At 47.8% G+C, this 18164-nt stretch overlaps 1 protein-coding gene across 1 annotated transcript in view; it reads right to left on the reverse strand.

The window, feature by feature from the left end:
• The window catches only part of LOC137562849 (G protein-coupled receptor kinase 5-like), a 139923-nt gene that overhangs the window by 40181 nt on the left and 81578 nt on the right, over window positions 1-18164 (reverse strand). The gene's annotated exons all lie outside the window — the stretch shown is intronic.

An 18164-nucleotide genomic window follows, 5' to 3' on the forward strand; every position in this document is an offset into this window, starting at 1 on the left:
TAAGTGTCCCTGTAAAGAGTAACTGTCGGGCATACAATCAAAAATTAATTCTTTATTTTTATCTGGTAAACAAGTAATAAGGATGCTAATCAGGCAATCCAAAAGTTAAAATCAATATTACTTTTCTTGTTGATAAATTATCATTCCCCAGTTTACCTGACTTATTTTTTTACACAGAAATTTTGGTACACAAAAGAGAAGTTGCAGGGCATGCTGGGTTGTCTTTTTTTGCTTCTCTACTTCCCCTTAGACGTAACTAATGCAGCCTGATTGACTGAAGGCTCTTTCCCTCCTGTTTTCCCCTACCACACCTCTGTTCCTCTCTGATTGGCCAAAATTTCTCAGGCTGAAACAATGCACTTTCTATAGTGAAGGGCGGGCAAATCAGGCAGAGGAGACTAAGGGCGGATATTACATCACGACTGGCTTCAAAATAGCCACAGTAAATATGGAAACTGTCTAGAATAGGATTCTCTACTTTTCCTTTATAAAATTCACAGGAATCATAATGTGGACAGTGCAATGCATATGTTATGTAAGTAGAGCAAGTATTTATCTACTTATAGATTTGTTTTATTTTTCCTGAGATAGTATGGCTGACAGCTCCTCTTTAAAGTGAAAAAAAAAAAAAAAAAAACTTTCCTTTAATTGACCTCCAATCCTCCATACACACCTAAGTAACAATGTTTTTCTAAGACAAGTCATCTAACCTTGCTGGCCAGAGCAGCAGACTATGCCATCTATTTCCTTGGGGCTACCATCATATTATTTAGCATTAATATATCGCCAACATCTTCCGCAGCACTGTACAGAGTATATTGTCTCGTCACTTAACTGTCCTTCACAGTCTAATCCCATAGTCATATTCATGTATCGTGTAGTGCATGTATTGTACTCTCGAGCCAATTAGGGGAAGGCAATTACCTAATCTGTATGTTTTTGGGATGTGGGGGGAAACCAGAGTGCCTGGAGGAAACACACACACACACAGACACGGGGAGAATATACAAACTCCCTGCAGACTCCCTGGTTTTGGCACCCTGTTGTGTCAAAACCAATTCTTAGTATACTGTAACCCCCTGTACTTAGCGAAAAATAAATCTGATTCTGACAAATGTATTATCCCGGGCCATGAGTGTAAATTGAGAAGAGAAGGGGTCCAAGGACAGAGCCTTGTGGTACACCAACACACAGCCGATGTGAAGAGGAGTTCTTATTGGAGTAGAAGACAGTGAAGGAACATCCAGAAAGGTAAGAGTGGATCAGAGAATGAACCAGGTAATTGATCCCCAGCGACAAGAGTTCTGGAGAAGCAGAGAATGAGGGGGGTACTGCCACCCTTCAATCAGTGATGAACGCAGCTGCAAGACTCATCCATTCTTTGCACCGCTCCCCATCCACATCTCCCCTTTGTGAATGCCTGCACTGGCTCCCTATCCGTTTCAGGATAACTTTCAAGATTCTATGCCTGGCGTATAAATCTGTGCACAAAACTGCCCTACCTACATCTTGGAGCTTGTTCACAGGTATACACCAGGTCGCCCCCTCCGATCCTCCAACGACCTTCGCCTCACCACCCCAACGCATCTCCCACTCCCATGCCCGCCTGGAGGATTTCTCAAGAGCCGCCCCCACACTCTGGAACGCCCTTCCACCACCCATTCCAGCAAGCCCTCAAAACCCACCTTTTTATGATGGCCTACCCACCTCCTATCACACAGTAACTCTCTAAGGAATATTTAACAGCCCCACCTAGTGTTTCCACCCCACCATTTAGATTGTAAGCCTCTGGCAGGGTCCTCCATTCCCTAGTATAATCTACAGGATCATGTGCTCCGGTCTTATGACAGCCTGTACTTGTATTACTGGGCCTACCTAACCAGCCCATATCGCATGATCATGTATTTTGTACAATCTGCATTTATAACTTTGCTCTATGTTGTATAACCTTGTTATGTCTGTCATCCTTGTATCATTGTATATATTTATTGTCCAGCGCTGCGTAATATGTTGGCGCTTTATAAACACAATAAATAATAATAATAATAATAATAATATAACTTTATTGCAGAACTGCCCTATTCAACTATACTGAATGCGACAGCTCTGCATTGTGCTCAATATACTGTACGTGCAGCAGTGCACTGTGACAACACACTGCTGTGCATGCATCAATGTGCCCATCAGACAGTCTGTCCTTATTGCACACTGATACTGACTGCTGAAATCTGATTGACGCGCCTTTAGGGCCTGGGCACACTGATGTGCTGTGATGCCTAATTCAGCAGCACATTTATGTGTGCGATATGTAAGGACAGTACATAGACAACACTGCCGGATGTGCACACTAAGGTGCTGCACAGCTGTGTGTTGTCACACTGATGCAAGAGCAAGGCAGAGCCGTTCCATAACTAGTTGATGCGACGCAGGTGCTTTGAGTATTTGTACAATGTACAGCCACCTTTATCTGCAAAGCAACGCATCAGTGTGCCCAGGCTCTAACTCTATACTAGCTGTGTTAAAAAAAGATTTGTACTGAAAATGCATAAATGATTATGTGAATCTACATTCTGACTGACTTTTGTAAACATTTTCAGTTCTTAAAGTGCACCTAAATAGAGGGATATGGATCTTTCCTTTTAAACAATGCCAGTTGCCTCTTTGGCTGCCATAGTGTCTGCATCACACACCTGAAACAAGCATGCAGCTAATCCAGTCTGACTTCAGTCAGAGCACCTGATCTGCATGCTTGTTGAGGGGCTGTAACTGAAAGTTTTAGGGCTCGTTCCCACTGTTGCGACGCGATTTCGGCCGCATTCCGACGCTTGTAAAAACGCATGCGGATGAGTTTCCGCATGCGTTTTTATACGCGATTTCGCATGCGATTTCGCATGGCAGGGTGCCATGCGAAATTAACCATGACACTGCCAGGGCTAAATAAAATTGAAAAAGGTGCGAAATCGCGGGTAAAAACGCATGTAACAAACGCATGCGTTTTTACTATTAAATACATTAGCGGCGATTCGCACGGATTCCCGACGCAGGCGAAATCGTTGGCTCTTTTGTGCGTTTTTTTCACGCTGAAAAAAACGCACCTCAACAACGCTACAGTGGAAACAGGCCCATCCACTTGCATTACATGTGCGGATCTGCATGCGTTGGACGCATGCAGATTCGCGATAGTGGGAACGAGCCCTTAGAGACACAGGATCAGCAGGAGAGTCAGGCAACAAGACAGAAGGAAAACAAACACACCCTGTATGTATTTAGAGAGTTTAGTCTGTCTAAAGGTGCCCATACACGGTACAATAAAAAAACGTTCAATTTTCCTGTTTATTCGACCAAAACCATCGAATGAAAAGAAAGTTTAAAGAATCTTTTTTTTTCGATCAAGAAAAAAGAATCAATGATACGGTTTTTATTCAATAAAAATCCGATCGGACAGGTTGGAAAAATCTTTATATTCGATCTAACAGAATAATCGAACAAAATTCTCTAATCGAAAAAAAATGAAAAAAAAAATTGTACCATGTATGGCCACCATAATTCCCCCTCATCGGTGTCTAATCACAAGTGTAATTTGATCTCCCAGCTGTACCAGCTGGTTGACTTGGCAGAGCAGCAAATTTGGAAACACAGGATGTTAACCCTATGCCTGCTCCCATGAAAGCAGTAAGTAGACACTGCAGATTTATTGCAGGATTTGGATCAGCTGTAACAAAGAAATTTCTTTTAAAGGTTATTATGCTGTTGCTTTTTTTTTTTTTTTTTTTTTGAGAAGAAAGAAAGAAAAAAAAAAAATGAACAGGTGAAATAATATAATGAATTGTGTTGCTAGCATACCACCTCTCATAGGGGAGGAACATATTAGGTAGCCGGTGAGTAATCAGTTCTTGAAGTTTCATAAATCTGGCAAAGCAGTTGAATTAAATACCAGTCCAAAAATAGCACCTTAAAAACACTTAAATATTTCAATTGTTAAGTGTATTGAGTAAAAAGTCCTTTAGCTGTGATAGCCTGGGCCGAGTGCCAGGATGTCGCCAGAGGAGAATGTTAAATGAGAACTCCGCACACGACAGAGACGGGCAGGGAAGCCATTCCACCAATGTCTGCTAGATGTTCCCAGGATGCTGAATGCAGTGCAGAAACTCTCCAGAGACCAGGATGTGAGACAACGCAAGGGGTGGTCAGAAGAGAGCACAGAGCAGTATCCGCCCTCTACTGCACAAGACAGATCTCCGTCCTGCAACACAGAGGGCTTCATATCAACAGGAACAGGTCATTCCAAAGACCTGGACACACGTACAATTAAGGTCATAGGTCAAAAAGACCTCAAAACTGCTGACAAACATCCCTATCAATCTCTCATCACGGGCCATAGAGATCAGGAGGACTAGAAAATGTAACATGTTATTGTTTAGGCTGATGACATCATATAATGACACATCTTTAGCGTATATGAAGCAAATGGCATACAGTACAAGTAGGGTAAGTCGGTTCTCAGGCTTTTATTCTATCAGATGTGTCCAATCGTGGATACGCTCATCGTATGTGTAGAATACGGATGCATCCACGTTAGTGTAGGGACCCCTCTAGGAGATTGGCCTTGACGCCAGCAGAGGGGCTTAATGCACATGCCTGTTGGCTAAGTGGCACCAACAATCTCAATGATGTTGTTGTGTTAGTCGCTGGCTATCTGAGTTCTGAGCCCAGGGCCCGTATGCAATTCACTTTTACTCCTAAGTTTTCTTCTAGGTGAAATTTTCCCACCTTAGTAGGGATGATCAATGAAATGCAAATATTTCAGAGTTTATGCCAATGTATGCAGTTTTATGCAAATTTGTGCAGCTTCAAAATGGACAAAACAGTTTAAACCTGGATTTAAATTGATCGGTCCAATTTTAAGCTGCACACAGTATATGGCTGGATAGTGTACTAGGACATGGGAGACCGGGGTGTGAATCCTGGCTAGGGTCAGTACCTATTCAGTAAGAAGTCCTTGGGCAAGACTCCCTAACACTGCAGGGTGGCCTCTTGAGCGCGTCCCAGTGGCTGCAGCTCTCGAGTACTTTGAGTTCCGACAGGAGAAAAGCGCTATACAAATGTTCGGATTATTATAATTTGCATAACACTTTACATAAATTTGAAAAAAATCAGAAAAATTTGCATCCCATTGATCATCTCTACACCTTAGTAATAAATTGGCTGTTAAAGGGACCCTGAGAACTTGTTAAAAATGAAATATTGACTTACTTGGGGCTTCCTCCAGCCCACCCTAGGCTGCAAGGTCCCCCGGGGTCCTCCTGGCTCCTCTCCTGGTCCCGGCTGGCGGGCCTCACTATCAGACTATCAGACTACTTCGGCCCAAAGTCATCAGGTCTGCTTCCTCAATTAGCGTCCGCATGCCAATCGGTGTGAGTCCTGTGCATGCGCGGTTCTCTAATATTGAACCGCACAAGCGCAGGACTCCCCCCGTTGGTCGGCGTGAGGACGCTAATTCAGGAAGCGGGAAGCAGGCCTGATGACTTAGGGCCGAAGTAGTCTGATAGTGGAGCCGCCAGCCGGGACCAGGAGAGGAGCTAGGAGGACGCCGGGGGACCTTGCAGCCTACGGTGGGCTGGAGGAAGCCCCAGGTAAGTCAATATTTCATTTTTAACAAGTGCTCAGGGTCCCTTTAAGGCACCAGCAAGCAAGAAAATACACAGAATAGTTTTGATAGTACTTTTCACCAAACTTTTAGTAATTTTTTGAATTGCAGATTGCTGAAAGTAAGTTAAATCAGAAGATGAAACATTAGAAAAAAACTTTGGAGATAAAGTGAATTGCATATGGCTGCAGGTCTCTCTTAAAGAGAATCTAATAAGTACCGTACCCCTAGGGCAGTGATCTGCAAACTTGGCTCTCCAGCGGTTAAGGAACTACAAGTCCCACCATGCATTGCAGGAGTCTGACAGCCACAGTCATGACTCATAAAGGCAAATGCATTGTGGGACTTTTAGTTCCTTAACAGCTGGAGAGCCAAGTTTGCAGATCACTGGAGAGCCAAGTTTGCAGATCACTGGAGAGCCAAGTTTGCAGATCACTGGAGAGCCAAGTTTGCAGATCACTGGAGAGCCAAGTTTGCAGATCACTAGAGAGCCAAGTTTGCAGATCACTGGAGAGCCAAGTTTGCAGATCACTGGAGAGCCAAGTTTGCAGATCACTGGAGAGCCAAGTTTGCAGTTGCGGTCATGATTTTGCTATTATAATAAAGTAATTGAGCTGACATCTTCCAGTGTGGTGCCGGTCCTTGACGTTTGCTACTGTGGTGACCCCTTGGTACTAGGGTGGGACCTTGGCACACCGTTTAGATTTTGCCGATTTTGGAACTCCTGGATACTTTGAACACTATATAAAATACTTCAAGCTTGTCTTTAAAAAGGAAACCTGAAGATACTTGGGGGGGGAACGTTTCACATACCTGGGGCTTCTGCCAGCCCCCTGCAGCCGCCCCGTGCCATTCTGGAACGTCCGCCGTCCAATCCCCTAACACAGCTGTTTCATAATCGCCGACTTGCAAGTGAAGGGCCACTGTGCCTGCGCAGCCCTGGCCTCACACAACCTCATTCATGCTCCAGTCGCCAGGAGCATACTGCGCAGTGTGAGAAAACGTCAGTGGCGTCAACTTGGGATGGGGACAGGGCGGCTGCAGGGGTAGCCCTAGGTAAGGAAAAACTTTTTGTTTTCTAAAGTGGACCAGAACTCTTGTACAGGCAACAGAGAAATGTACTCTGTATGTATTTAGAGAGTTTAGCCTATTAAAAGGGAACCCGAGGTGAGAGATATGGAGGCTGCCATATTTATATCCTTTTAAACAATGCCTGTTGCCTGGCAGTCCTGATGCTGACTCAAGGGTTAGCCATATGCTTGTCTCAGGGTTTTGACTCTTTAGGCCAGAAGATTAACAGGGCTGTCGGGCAACTGGAATTGTTTACAAGGAAGAAATATGGCAGTCTCCATATCCCTCTCACCTCTGGTTTCCTTTAATTCCCCCTCATTTGTGTCTAATCACAAGTTGTAATTTGATCTCTCCTGTGTCACATGACTGCCATGGCAGAGATGGCAGATAAGCTCATTTGAAAACACAGGATGTTAACAATATGTCTGCTTCCATGAATCAGGAAGTAGAAACAGTGCAGATTTGTATCAGCTGTAACAAAGAAATCTTTTTTGTTTAAAGGTTTTTATGCTATTGTGTATCTTTTGGAGCAGAAAGTACGTTCTGAGTTCAAGTCCACTTTAAGTATGTTCAGGTTCCCTGTGCATGGCCTTCAGAAATAACAGCACTCAAGAATACACTTCTACACAAAGTATTTATTTTTATGGATATTCAAACTATTTAGCCCTCAGCACACGCGCCAAAAGCCTGAGGCTGCTGCTGGTGGATTATCCCTGCCGCCTGTTTACCTGTACAGTACATGCAGGCCATCAAGTGCATGAGCCAATAGGTCCAGCATCAATATGCACAGACTTGAGAGGCCCCTATAATCACCCACCTCAGGGTCATAGCAATGTGGCATGCTAATCATAACCTCTTCATAACCTGCTCAGAGAGGGAGGCTGCTTCTGCCATTCACACTAAAACACATAAATACAGCTGCTCAGCAGTAATAGTAGTGATACAGTAGAGTCCCTGTTATCTGGAACTCAACTATCCAGCAGGCTCAACCAACCAGCACAAATGGCCGGCAGTACAGTACTCACAGTAGTGAAGTACAACTTCTTAGGCTGTTTGAGAGCTCTATTGTGCTTAAAGGGAACTTGAATTACCTATAAGTTTCACTTACCTGGAGCTTTACCAGCCCCCTCCAGACGTCCTGTGCCCACGCCATCACTCAACAATCCTCTGGACCCTGCCGTGGGGAAGTTTCGATTCTGCCAGTCAAGGTCCACTGCGCCTGTGTGGCCCTCGCTGCATGCGTCCTTGTTTGCACTCCAGTTGCTGGGTGCATCCTGCACAGGCGCAGTACAGATCTTCTCGTACTGCACCTGCACAGGATGCTCCCAGATATGGAAGGGTGAACGAGTAAGCGTGCGGCCAGGGCTGCACAGGGGTGGGCAACTTGCAAGTTGGCGGTGATGAAACTTAGTTGCCCGGCAGGGGACCGGAGGATCTTTGAGTGACGCCGCGGGCATAGGACGTCTGCAGGTAGAAGCCAGAGGTAAATGAAACACTTTTTTTTTAAAGGTATTTCAGGTTCCCTTTAAAGACTGGGTTTCACAGCTCCCCCAAGGTTAAAATACTGTCCATTACTGTATCTTACCATTTAGTACAGAGTTCATGGTATGTATATAGAGAGGTGTAGCACTGTATTAGCTAGGCCTATTTTTAACTTTGAGTTTCAAGCAACCAGAAAGCACACTTATCCAGCATCAGCCAATCCCCACCATTGCCAGATAACAGACTTCTGTACTTCACATCCAGCTCCTGGGGAAAAGGATATCTGTAGATCTCCCCACCTGTGAGAGGTTAAGGCTAGGTCCACACTAGACACAGTTGCAGGACGGACACTGCAGTCCGGATCAGGGGAAGATTAGGAGAAGTACCACCGTACTGCAAACTGATGAAAGTGCATCAGTTTCGCATCAGTTTCCGTTCAGTTTTTCCCTGACAGAAAACGTCTCCATCATTAGGAAGGAGTGGGAGGATTTTTTTAGGCCAATCATAAAGCTCAGGCTATCCGTTTTCACATCAGTTTTTTGCCTGTGGAGCTTTTCACTACCCCTGCGTGAATCCGTGGTCCTGATCCGTTGCGTGAAAATGCAGCAGATCCAGACCTTCCGTTCAGGTTTTGAAAACGGGTCCCCGCAAACACAGACGGATCCGTTTTTTACTTGGGTGAGGCTGGCTGCTATTTTGAACATTAGTATCCGGGACTCAGTTTTTCATCAGGTTTGAAAAACGCAGCCACGGATACGTTTCCGGACCTAGTGTGGACCAGGCCTTAGTAATTAATTTTTTTCTAGTCAAGAAGTGGTAAAATATCTTGAACAATGACGCACGCACTTTTGGAGAAGATTTAGACTTAAAGTGGACCCAAATTAAAAATACAAGATTTCAGAAATAAAATCTACTAGCCAACCCGCGTCGTAGCATGCGCCGCATCTATCTATCTAATAGAGTACATGCCTCAACCTTGAAGCAAGAAGAAGTTTAACCCTAGCAAGTCTGGCTTTGCAAATCCGGCCTAATTGGCAAATATGCATTTGCTTTCGCATGCCAAACTATGCAGGGTCAAAAAACCAATACTGCAAAGTGCTCTCTCGCTGCCTGGGAACCACAGCGGCACCCCGGAGTGGGAGGCTGGGTGGCGCAGCCGCCCCCCCCCACACACACACACACACACAAGCGTGGCCAGTGCTGGGGAGAGCCGTCCGCACCCACCTCCTAATATTAAAAACAGCCACTTACCTTAACGTCCATTGGGTTCTGCTACATGCGCATTAATTTTCTCATGGAAAGCATTTTGTGCAGTTTGTATCCTTTGGAGGCAGGTGGTGGCTGGCTTGCTCCGGTGGTGTGAACCCTGGAGTGAGTGCGCCTGTCCTCCCCCATCCCTCTGGAGTGCTGTATGTGAGCCAGCCCTGAGCTTTAAAGCTCGGGGTGACCCATGCTTCTCTCCTTCCTCATGTGGTGCCCCCAAATGAATGCGCATGTAGCAGAACGCAATGGACGTTAAGGTAAGTGCCCGTTTTTAATATTGGGAGGTGGGTGCAGACGGCTCTCCCCGGCGCTGGCCACACTTGGGGGGGTCGTCCACCCCACCCAGCCTCCCCCTCCGGGGTGCCGCTGTGGTTTCCAGGCAGTGAGACAGCCTGGGACCCTGCGGTCCCCCCAGTTGTATAAAAAGGGGGCATTGGGAATCCTCCCCGTGGCGCTCCTGGAGGCCTGGAGCACACCAAAAACTGCTAGCAGATCCGCAAAATGCTAGCAGATTTTGAAACGCTTTTTCTTATTTTTCTGTAGCATTTCACCTAGCATTTTGCGGTTTTGTAAAGCATTTTTGGTGTAGTAGATTTCATATATTGTTACAGTAAAGCTGTTACTGAACAGCTTCTGTAACAAAAACGCCTGCAAAACCGCTCTGAACTGCCGTTTTGTCAGAGCCGTTTGCGTTTTTCCTATACTTTACATTGGAGGCAGAAACGCCTCCGCAATCCAAAAAATGCCTCACCTCGGGAGTATGCGTTTCAGCAAAACGCCTCCCGCTCTGGTGTGCACCAGCCCATTGAAATACATTACCCAAGCGTATCCGCAGCCGCAAGTGGATCGCAACACGCTGCCGAACCGCTCTGGTGTGCACTAAGCCGGATAGTGCTAATGTAGCATGTAGCAGGGTGACTGCTTTGTGGTATTGGTTTGTGCATGCATTTGCATGAGCATTGCCTCATGAATAGCCAATTAGGCCAGATTTGCAATGTCAGACTTGCTAGGGTAAGGCCTCTTTTCCATGGACTGTGAACAGGCAGTGAAATGGCTCTCAAACCCTGGTAACTGCTCGCTGCTGCCTGGCAACTGCTCGCTGCTGCCTGGCAACTGCTCGCTGCTGCCTGGCAACTGCTCGCTGCTGCCTGGCAACTGCTCGCTGCTGCCTGGCAACTGCTCGCTGCTGCCTGGCAACTGCTCGCTGCTGCCTGGCAACTGCTCGCTGCTGCCTGGCAACTGCTCGCTGCTGCCTGGCAACTGCTCGCTGCTGCCTGGCAACTGCTCGCTGCTGCCTGGCAACTGCTCGCTGCTGCCTGGCAACTGCTCGCTGCTGCCTGGCAACTGCTCGCTGCTGCCTGGCAACTGCTCGCTGCTGCCTGGCAACTGCTCGCTGCTGCCTGGCAACTGCTCGCTGCTGCCTGGCAACTGCTCGCTGCTGCCTGGCAACTGCTCGCTGCTGCCTGGCAACTGCTCGCTGCTGCCTGGCAACTGCTCGCTGCTGCCTGGCAACTGCTCGCTGCTGCCTGGCAACTGCTCGCTGCTGCCTGGCAACTGCTCGCTGCTGCCTGGCAACTGCTCGCTGCTGCCTGGCAACTGCTCGCTGCTGCCTGGCAACTGCTCGCTGCTGCCTGGCAACTGCTCGCTGCTGCCTGGCAACTGCTCGCTGCTGCCTGGCAACTGCTCGCTGCTGCCTGGCAACTGCTCGCTGCTGCCTGGCAACTGCTCGCTGCTGCCTGGCAACTGCTCGCTGCTGCCTGGCAACTGCTCGCTGCTGCCTGGCAACTGCTCGCTGCTGCCTGGCAACTGCTCGCTGCTGCCTGGCAACTGCTCGCTGCTGCCTGGCAACTGCTCGCTGCTGCCTGGCAACTGCTCGCTGCTGCCTGGCAACTGCTCGCTGCTGCCTGGCAACTGCTCGCTGCTGCCTGGCAACTGCTCGCTGCTGCCTGGCAACTGCTCGCTGCTGCCTGGCAACTGCTCGCTGCTGCCTGGCAACTGCTCGCTGCTGCCTGGCAACTGCTCGCTGCTGCCTGGCAACTGCTCGCTGCTGCCTGGCAACTGCTCGCTGCTGCCTGGCAACTGCTCGCTGCTGCCTGGCAACTGCTCGCTGCTGCCTGGCAACTGCTCGCTGCTGCCTGGCAACTGCTCGCTGCTGCCTGGCAACTGCTCGCTGCTGCCTGGCAACTGCTCGCTGCTGCCTGGCAACTGCTCGCTGCTGCCTGGCAACTGCTCGCTGCTGCCTGGCAACTGCTCGCTGCTGCCTGGCAACTGCTCGCTGCTGCCTGGCAACTGCTCGCTGCTGCCTGGCAACTGCTCGCTGCTGCCTGGCAACTGCTCGCTGCTGCCTGGCAACTGCTCGCTGCTGCCTGGCAACTGCTCGCTGCTGCCTGGCAACTGCTCGCTGCTGCCTGGCAACTGCTCGCTGCTGCCTGGCAACTGCTCGCTGCTGCCTGGCAACTGCTCGCTGCTGCCTGGTAACTGCTCGCTGCTGCCTGGTAACTGCTCGCTGCTGCCTGGTAACTGCTCGCTGCTGCCTGGTAACTGCTCGCTGAGCACACAGCTCAACAGTCCGTGGAAAAGAGGCCTTAAACTTCTTTTTTGAGCACGCATACATTTTCTCATGCAAAGTACTTCTTCTTCTTGTTTGAAGGTTGAGGCACTTAGTCTATTATATATATAGATTTTCTAAATTATAATAAATAGCAGCCTTTTTTCAGCTGCATGATGACAAATATAAAATATTTTACGGTACTTATCCGTTAGCCGGGGGCATCCGGCAGGTAGCGCTAATTACTATTCCCCCCTCCAGGCCGACATGGATAGTAGGGAAAGATGTAACTCTGGTGGAGTTTTGTCGCCACCTGCCGGATGCGCCCGGCTAACGGATAAGTACCTATTTTACATTTATTGGAGAAAAACCTCCCTTCTTTTCATATTGCCGGGACAGAAACCGGCAAACTGGTGGAATAGCAAAGGAGGAATTGCTAATGGCTGCCACCTGTATAACCCTAGTTATGGAGAGAGAAGGGTGAAAAGCATGCACTGAAACGCTGATAGCCTTGAAGGAGTGTTTATCTTTGTATGTGTCAGAGTGGTGCAACTAAATATTTTGCATTAAAAAAAAAAATTTTGGTTTGGGTCCGCTTTAAAGGACACCTAAAGTGAGAATATGCCAGTTGCTTGGCTGCCCTGTGGATCTCTCAGGCATCAGTAGTGTCTGAATCACCCACCTGAAACAAGCATGTAGCTAATCCAGTCAGAGCACCTGATCTGCTGCATGCTTGTCCAGGGCCTAATGCTCCATACACACTTGAGATAAAAGTCTTTGGAAAAGGCAAGATCACAGACCAATTTTACCCCCTTCCATGTAGTATGAGAGCCATACTCCACATAGTCTATTCTATGGAGCTGAACTCCCCCCATCAGACAGAAATCTTTGCAGGATGCTGCACACAAAGATGCCCGTACACATTCAAAAGATCATTATCTGCAAAAGATCTGTTTCTGCAAAATATCCATTCCTGCAAAATGCATTCATAGTCTATGAGATCTGCAGATCCTCATACACACTTGGTTTAACAGACAATCATCTGCAGATCATCTGCAGATCAGATCCACCAGGATGGATTTTCAGATCTGCAGATGATAGCCAGATATGCAGATGAAGTCTGTTAAACAAGGTGTGTATGAGGATCTGCAGATCTCATAGACTATAAATGCATTTTGCAGGAATGGATATTTTGCAGGAACAGATCTTTTGCAGATAATGATCTTATGAGTGTGTACGGGCATCTTTGTGTGCAGCATCATGCAAAGATTTTATCTGATGGGGTGTGCAGCTCCATAGAATAGACTGTGTAGAGCAGTGGTCCTCAAACTAAGGCCCGCGGGCCGAATGTGGCCCCCTGAGGCTTTTTTACCGGCCCCCCACACAAAATGTATTACTTATAGATGCGGTCAGCTACATCTTTAAATATAAGTGGTCCGCATATGGAATAGCAGTGCTGACACCACCCATCCACATGGAAGCCAGAAAGCAGTAATTTGCTGGTTTACAATCAAATTCCACATCAGGTGACACTGCTGTCCAATTGAACTGCAGGTTGTCACCTGAGTATGCTTCACTGTCTGGCCTGCAAAGACTTCTACACAATTTAACCGGCCCCCCAGCAGTTTGAAGTATGTTGATCCGGCCCTTGACCCAAAACGTTTGGGGACCCCTGGTGTAGAGTATGGCTCTCATACTACATGGAATGGGGTAAAATTGGTCTGTGATCTTGCCTTTTCCAAATACTTTTATCTCAAGTGTGTATGAAGCATAAGGGTGCATACACACATCAGACTATAGTCTTTGGAAAATGAAAGATCACAGACCAATCTTACCACCCTTCATGTAGAGAGCATTTCTACACAGTATATTCTATGGAGCTGAACTCCCCATCAGAAAAAACAAGATGCTGCACACAAACATGCTGTACAGACACAAAAGATCTGTTCCTGCTAAAAATCCATTCCTGCAAATTGCATTCATAGTCTATGAGATCTGCAGATCATCGTACACACCTTGTTTAACAGACATTCATCTGCAGATCAGATCCACCAGGATGGATTTTCAGATCTGCAGATGATTGTCTAATCTGCAGATGAATGTCTGTTAAACAAGGTGTGTATGATGATCTGCAGATCTCAGACTATGAATGCAATTTGCAGGAACGGATCTTTTGCAGGAACAGATCTTTTGCAGATACTGATCTGTTGTGTCTGTACAGCTTCTGTGTGTGCAGCATCTTGCAACGATTTCTATCTGATGGGGAGTTCAGCTCTCATACTACATGGAAGGGGGAAAAATTGGTCTGTGATCTTTCATTTTCCAAAGACTATGGTCTAATGTATGTATGCACCTTAACCTCCTGGGCGATAATCCCGAGCTGAGCTCGGGGTATGTCGCGCAGGAGGAGTTCTCAGGCCCTGGTGGGCCGATTTGCATAATTTTTTTTTTGTTACACGCAGCTAGCACTTTGCTAGCTGCGTGTAACTTCCAATCGCCGCCGATCCGCCACTACCCGCCGTGCCGCGCAGCCCCCCCCCCCCCAACCCCTTGCGCAGCCTGGCCAATCAGTGCCAGGCAGCGCTGAGGGGTGGATCGGAACTCCCTCCGCCGTCACGACGTCCATGACGTCGGTGACGTCATCCCGCCCCGTCGCCATGGCGACCGGGGAAGCCCAGCAGGAAATCCCGTTCTGAACGGGATTTCCTGCTTACTCTGATCGCCGAAGGAGTGGGTGGGGGGATGCCGCTGCGCTGCGGCTATCATGTAGCGAGCCCAGGGCAAATTTTTTTTAAAAAATAGTGCTGCGCCCCCTCCTGGGCGATATAATTGTATCACCCAGAGGGTTAAAGTGAACCTTAATGGCCCATACTCATGGGCAACTTTTAGGGCCTGTCCCCAGCACACGTGAGCGTGTGGGCGACAGGCCGGCGACAGCTCCTCGCCAAGTCCCTCCGCGTACACACGCGGAAGAGGGACCAGCGGCGCGACGGAAGCTGTCGGCGACGTTCCTCCTCCCCCCGCCGGAAGCTCCGTATACTTCATTGGAGGTTGCTGTCGCTAGTCCGCGTACTCACGCGGACTAGCGACAGTTGCAGCGGCGACTGTCGCCAGGCGATTGAGCAGTTCAATCGCCTGGCGACATCAGCGACGGGCGACAGTTCGGGGTCCGCGCCCGTGCAACGGCGCATACTCACGGGCGACAATTGTAGCCCGTGAGTATGGGCCATAAGCCACATTAAGAACGCATAGATATGCGGCAACGCGTATTTTTGTACGCGTAGCGGCCCGCAATAGCGCTAATTACAGTCGGGAATGCGGAAAAAGCTCTGTGTGGCCAGTCCTGACTGGCCTGTCGGCAAAAACGAAACTAGCTGGCAGCGGGGGACCAGAGGATTACTGAGTGGCTGCGAGGGCACAGGACTGCTGCAGGGGGCTGGTAGAAGCTCCAGGTGAGTAAAACTCATTTTTTTTCTGGCTTAAGGTTCACTTTAAGGTTAAATGCATTAGAGGCAGTGGATCAGCAGGGAAGCCAAGCAATTTGCATAGGTTTAAAATAATAATAACAACAACAAATATATATATGTATCTCAGCCTCCATATGTCTATCAGTTCAGGTGTCCTTTGAAAACAAATAGTGCCACCGTGTTTCCTTTTTAAGCTAAACGTTCCATGTTTGTTTATTTTTAACAATTACCCCTTTAACTCCTCCTACTAATTTCTTTTATTTATCAGCAATTTTTAGTTTTATTTCGTACACATTTCACAAAAGTAAAGGAGGGGGGTGGAGGGGAGTTTGGGGGTAGACAGGTAGACAAAGGTGATGGGTTAAAAATAGGAACATAACTACCCTGCAGCTGCCAATCTTCTAAATTTGGAATGTGAATTGGCCTTCACCTGATGTATAATTATTATGCAAGTCTTGTTTTACACATCTAGTTGCTGCTTAGCAGGAAGTCATTGACTGCTTTGAAAAAAAAAAATCAAGGGGGTGTGTTGTGTGCGCAAGTGTGTTGGAATAAGGAAGGTGTGAAATAAATTCTGCATTAAACCCAGGAAAATTATTTTCAACCAACAATATTACAGTGAGGTGCACAATTAATGAAAGCACACTGATGCAGATTACAGACACAGGTACATGGGTGTAGCAATCACCCCTGCGACCCCCGCCATTACAGGGGGGCCTGGAGGCTTTGTGGGCCCCTCCTCCTCCCTCTCCCCAACCGCAGCCAATTAGCAAAAAAAACCTCCCCGTTTGCTCACAAAAATCGTCCCCACCACCTCCTCCCGCCATGCAGAGTAGCGAGTAGCAGAAGCGCCTAATTTTTTTTCCTGTTTCCAGGCACTGCTTCATAGCAGAACACTATGCTGCCATTCGCGGTCTCCTGATCATGTGACCCTCATAGGTTTGGGGACCAAGGGCTACCATTTTTGCAGGGGGCCCTATTATGTCTAGCCACGCTACTGCACAGATATAAAGATAACTGGAGCTGTTCTGTTGCCCACAGCAACCAGTAAGATTTAATTTGCTAAATGAATTGAAGATTCAAACTGGATAGGCTGGGAGAATTCTTTACTTCTGCTCCAGTTTTATTTGCATCTGTCTTTCTAGTTGAGCCCTTCAATATATATGACATGGGTGGGGCACAGTATCAAACAATCAACTTAAAGGTCCGTCGGCCCCTCCCGCTGGGCAGGTTTTCAGCTGACTGTAGTGCGTACACACGCACTACAGTCTGCTGAAAACCCACCCAGCAGGAGGTGCCGACGGACCAGTCGTTGGCTGCTGTCGTGTGTGTGTGTGTACGCACCTTAAGGTTGGAGAAAAAAACAGCAGTATAACTTACCTGGGGCTTTTTTTTAGCCCCCTGCAGCCCTTCTTTGGCTGCGCTGTGATGGTCCAGTCATCCACAGTGCCCCTCTGCAGCCCGGATGCGTGACCTAGGTCCTGATCACTCTCCGCATGTGCAATACAAATCCTACTGCGCATACATAAATGCTCCACGCAACAGGAGCACAATGGAGGACGTGGGCCGCACATGCGCAGAGGCCGCCAAATCATCTAGCTGACAGAGGGGCGCTGCAAGTGACTGGAGCTTAACAGAATCACGGCGCAGGCACAGAAGGACTGCAGGGAGTTAAGTTAAATGTTTATTTTTTTTCTATTCAGTTTAGGTACCCTTTAAATCAAATATCTGATCTGCCTGCATGTTCAAGGTCTACGACTAAAAGTATTAGGCAGAAGATCAGCAGGACCGCTGAGCAATTTGCATTCTTTAGAAGGAAATCAATATGGTAGCCTCCATATCCCTCTCAGGTCAGCTGTCCTTTAACCTCCCTGGCGGTAATCCCAAGCTAAGCTTGGGCAAGCCACCGGGAGCTCTATGCAGAGTATAGCGCTCTGCGGGAGCTTTTACTCACCTCCCGGGGGATCCAGACAATCAGTAGCCGTTCTCTTTCCTGTCCTCGGAGACTCTGAATCACTCTGGTGAGATCGCCGTCATCAATCTCACTACAGAGTTACAGCGCCACCCGGAGGACGGTGGTAAAATTGCAGCACTGGAGCCCAGGAAGGTGAATAAGAGCGGGGGCTGCTGCTGGAATTCTGGCAGCAAGACTATTTCCTGATTTTAGGTCTCTAAAAAGTCCCTAAAATTTGGAAATAATCATACAGCAAGGGGGGTTAAAGCAGTGTTCCCCAACCCCATCCTCAAGGCCCACCAACAGTGCATGTTTTGTGGAAATCCACAGAGGTAGTTATTCAGCTCTGCTGAGACACTAATTGCCCCACCTGTGCATGTCTGTGGTTTTCGGCAAAACATGCACTGTTGGTGGGCCTTGAGGACAGGGTTGGAGAACTATGGGTTAAAGGACAACTTAAGTGAGTGGGATATGGAGGCTGCCATATTTGTTTACTTTTAAGCAATACCAGTTGCCTGGCAGCCCTGCTAATCCTCTGCCTCTAATGCTTTCAGCCATAGACCCTGAACAAGCATGCAGCTGATCAGGTGTTTCTAACATTGTCAGATCTGATAAGATTAGCTGCATGCTTGTTTGTGGTGTTATTCAGACACTACTGCAGCCAAATAGACCGGCAGGACTGCCAGGCAACTGGTATTGTTTAAAAGGAGATAAATATAGCAGCCTCCATAT

This window comes from Hyperolius riggenbachi, chromosome 3, assembly GCF_040937935.1.
Source record: "Hyperolius riggenbachi isolate aHypRig1 chromosome 3, aHypRig1.pri, whole genome shotgun sequence".
NCBI classification, from domain to species: domain Eukaryota; kingdom Metazoa; phylum Chordata; class Amphibia; order Anura; family Hyperoliidae; genus Hyperolius; species Hyperolius riggenbachi.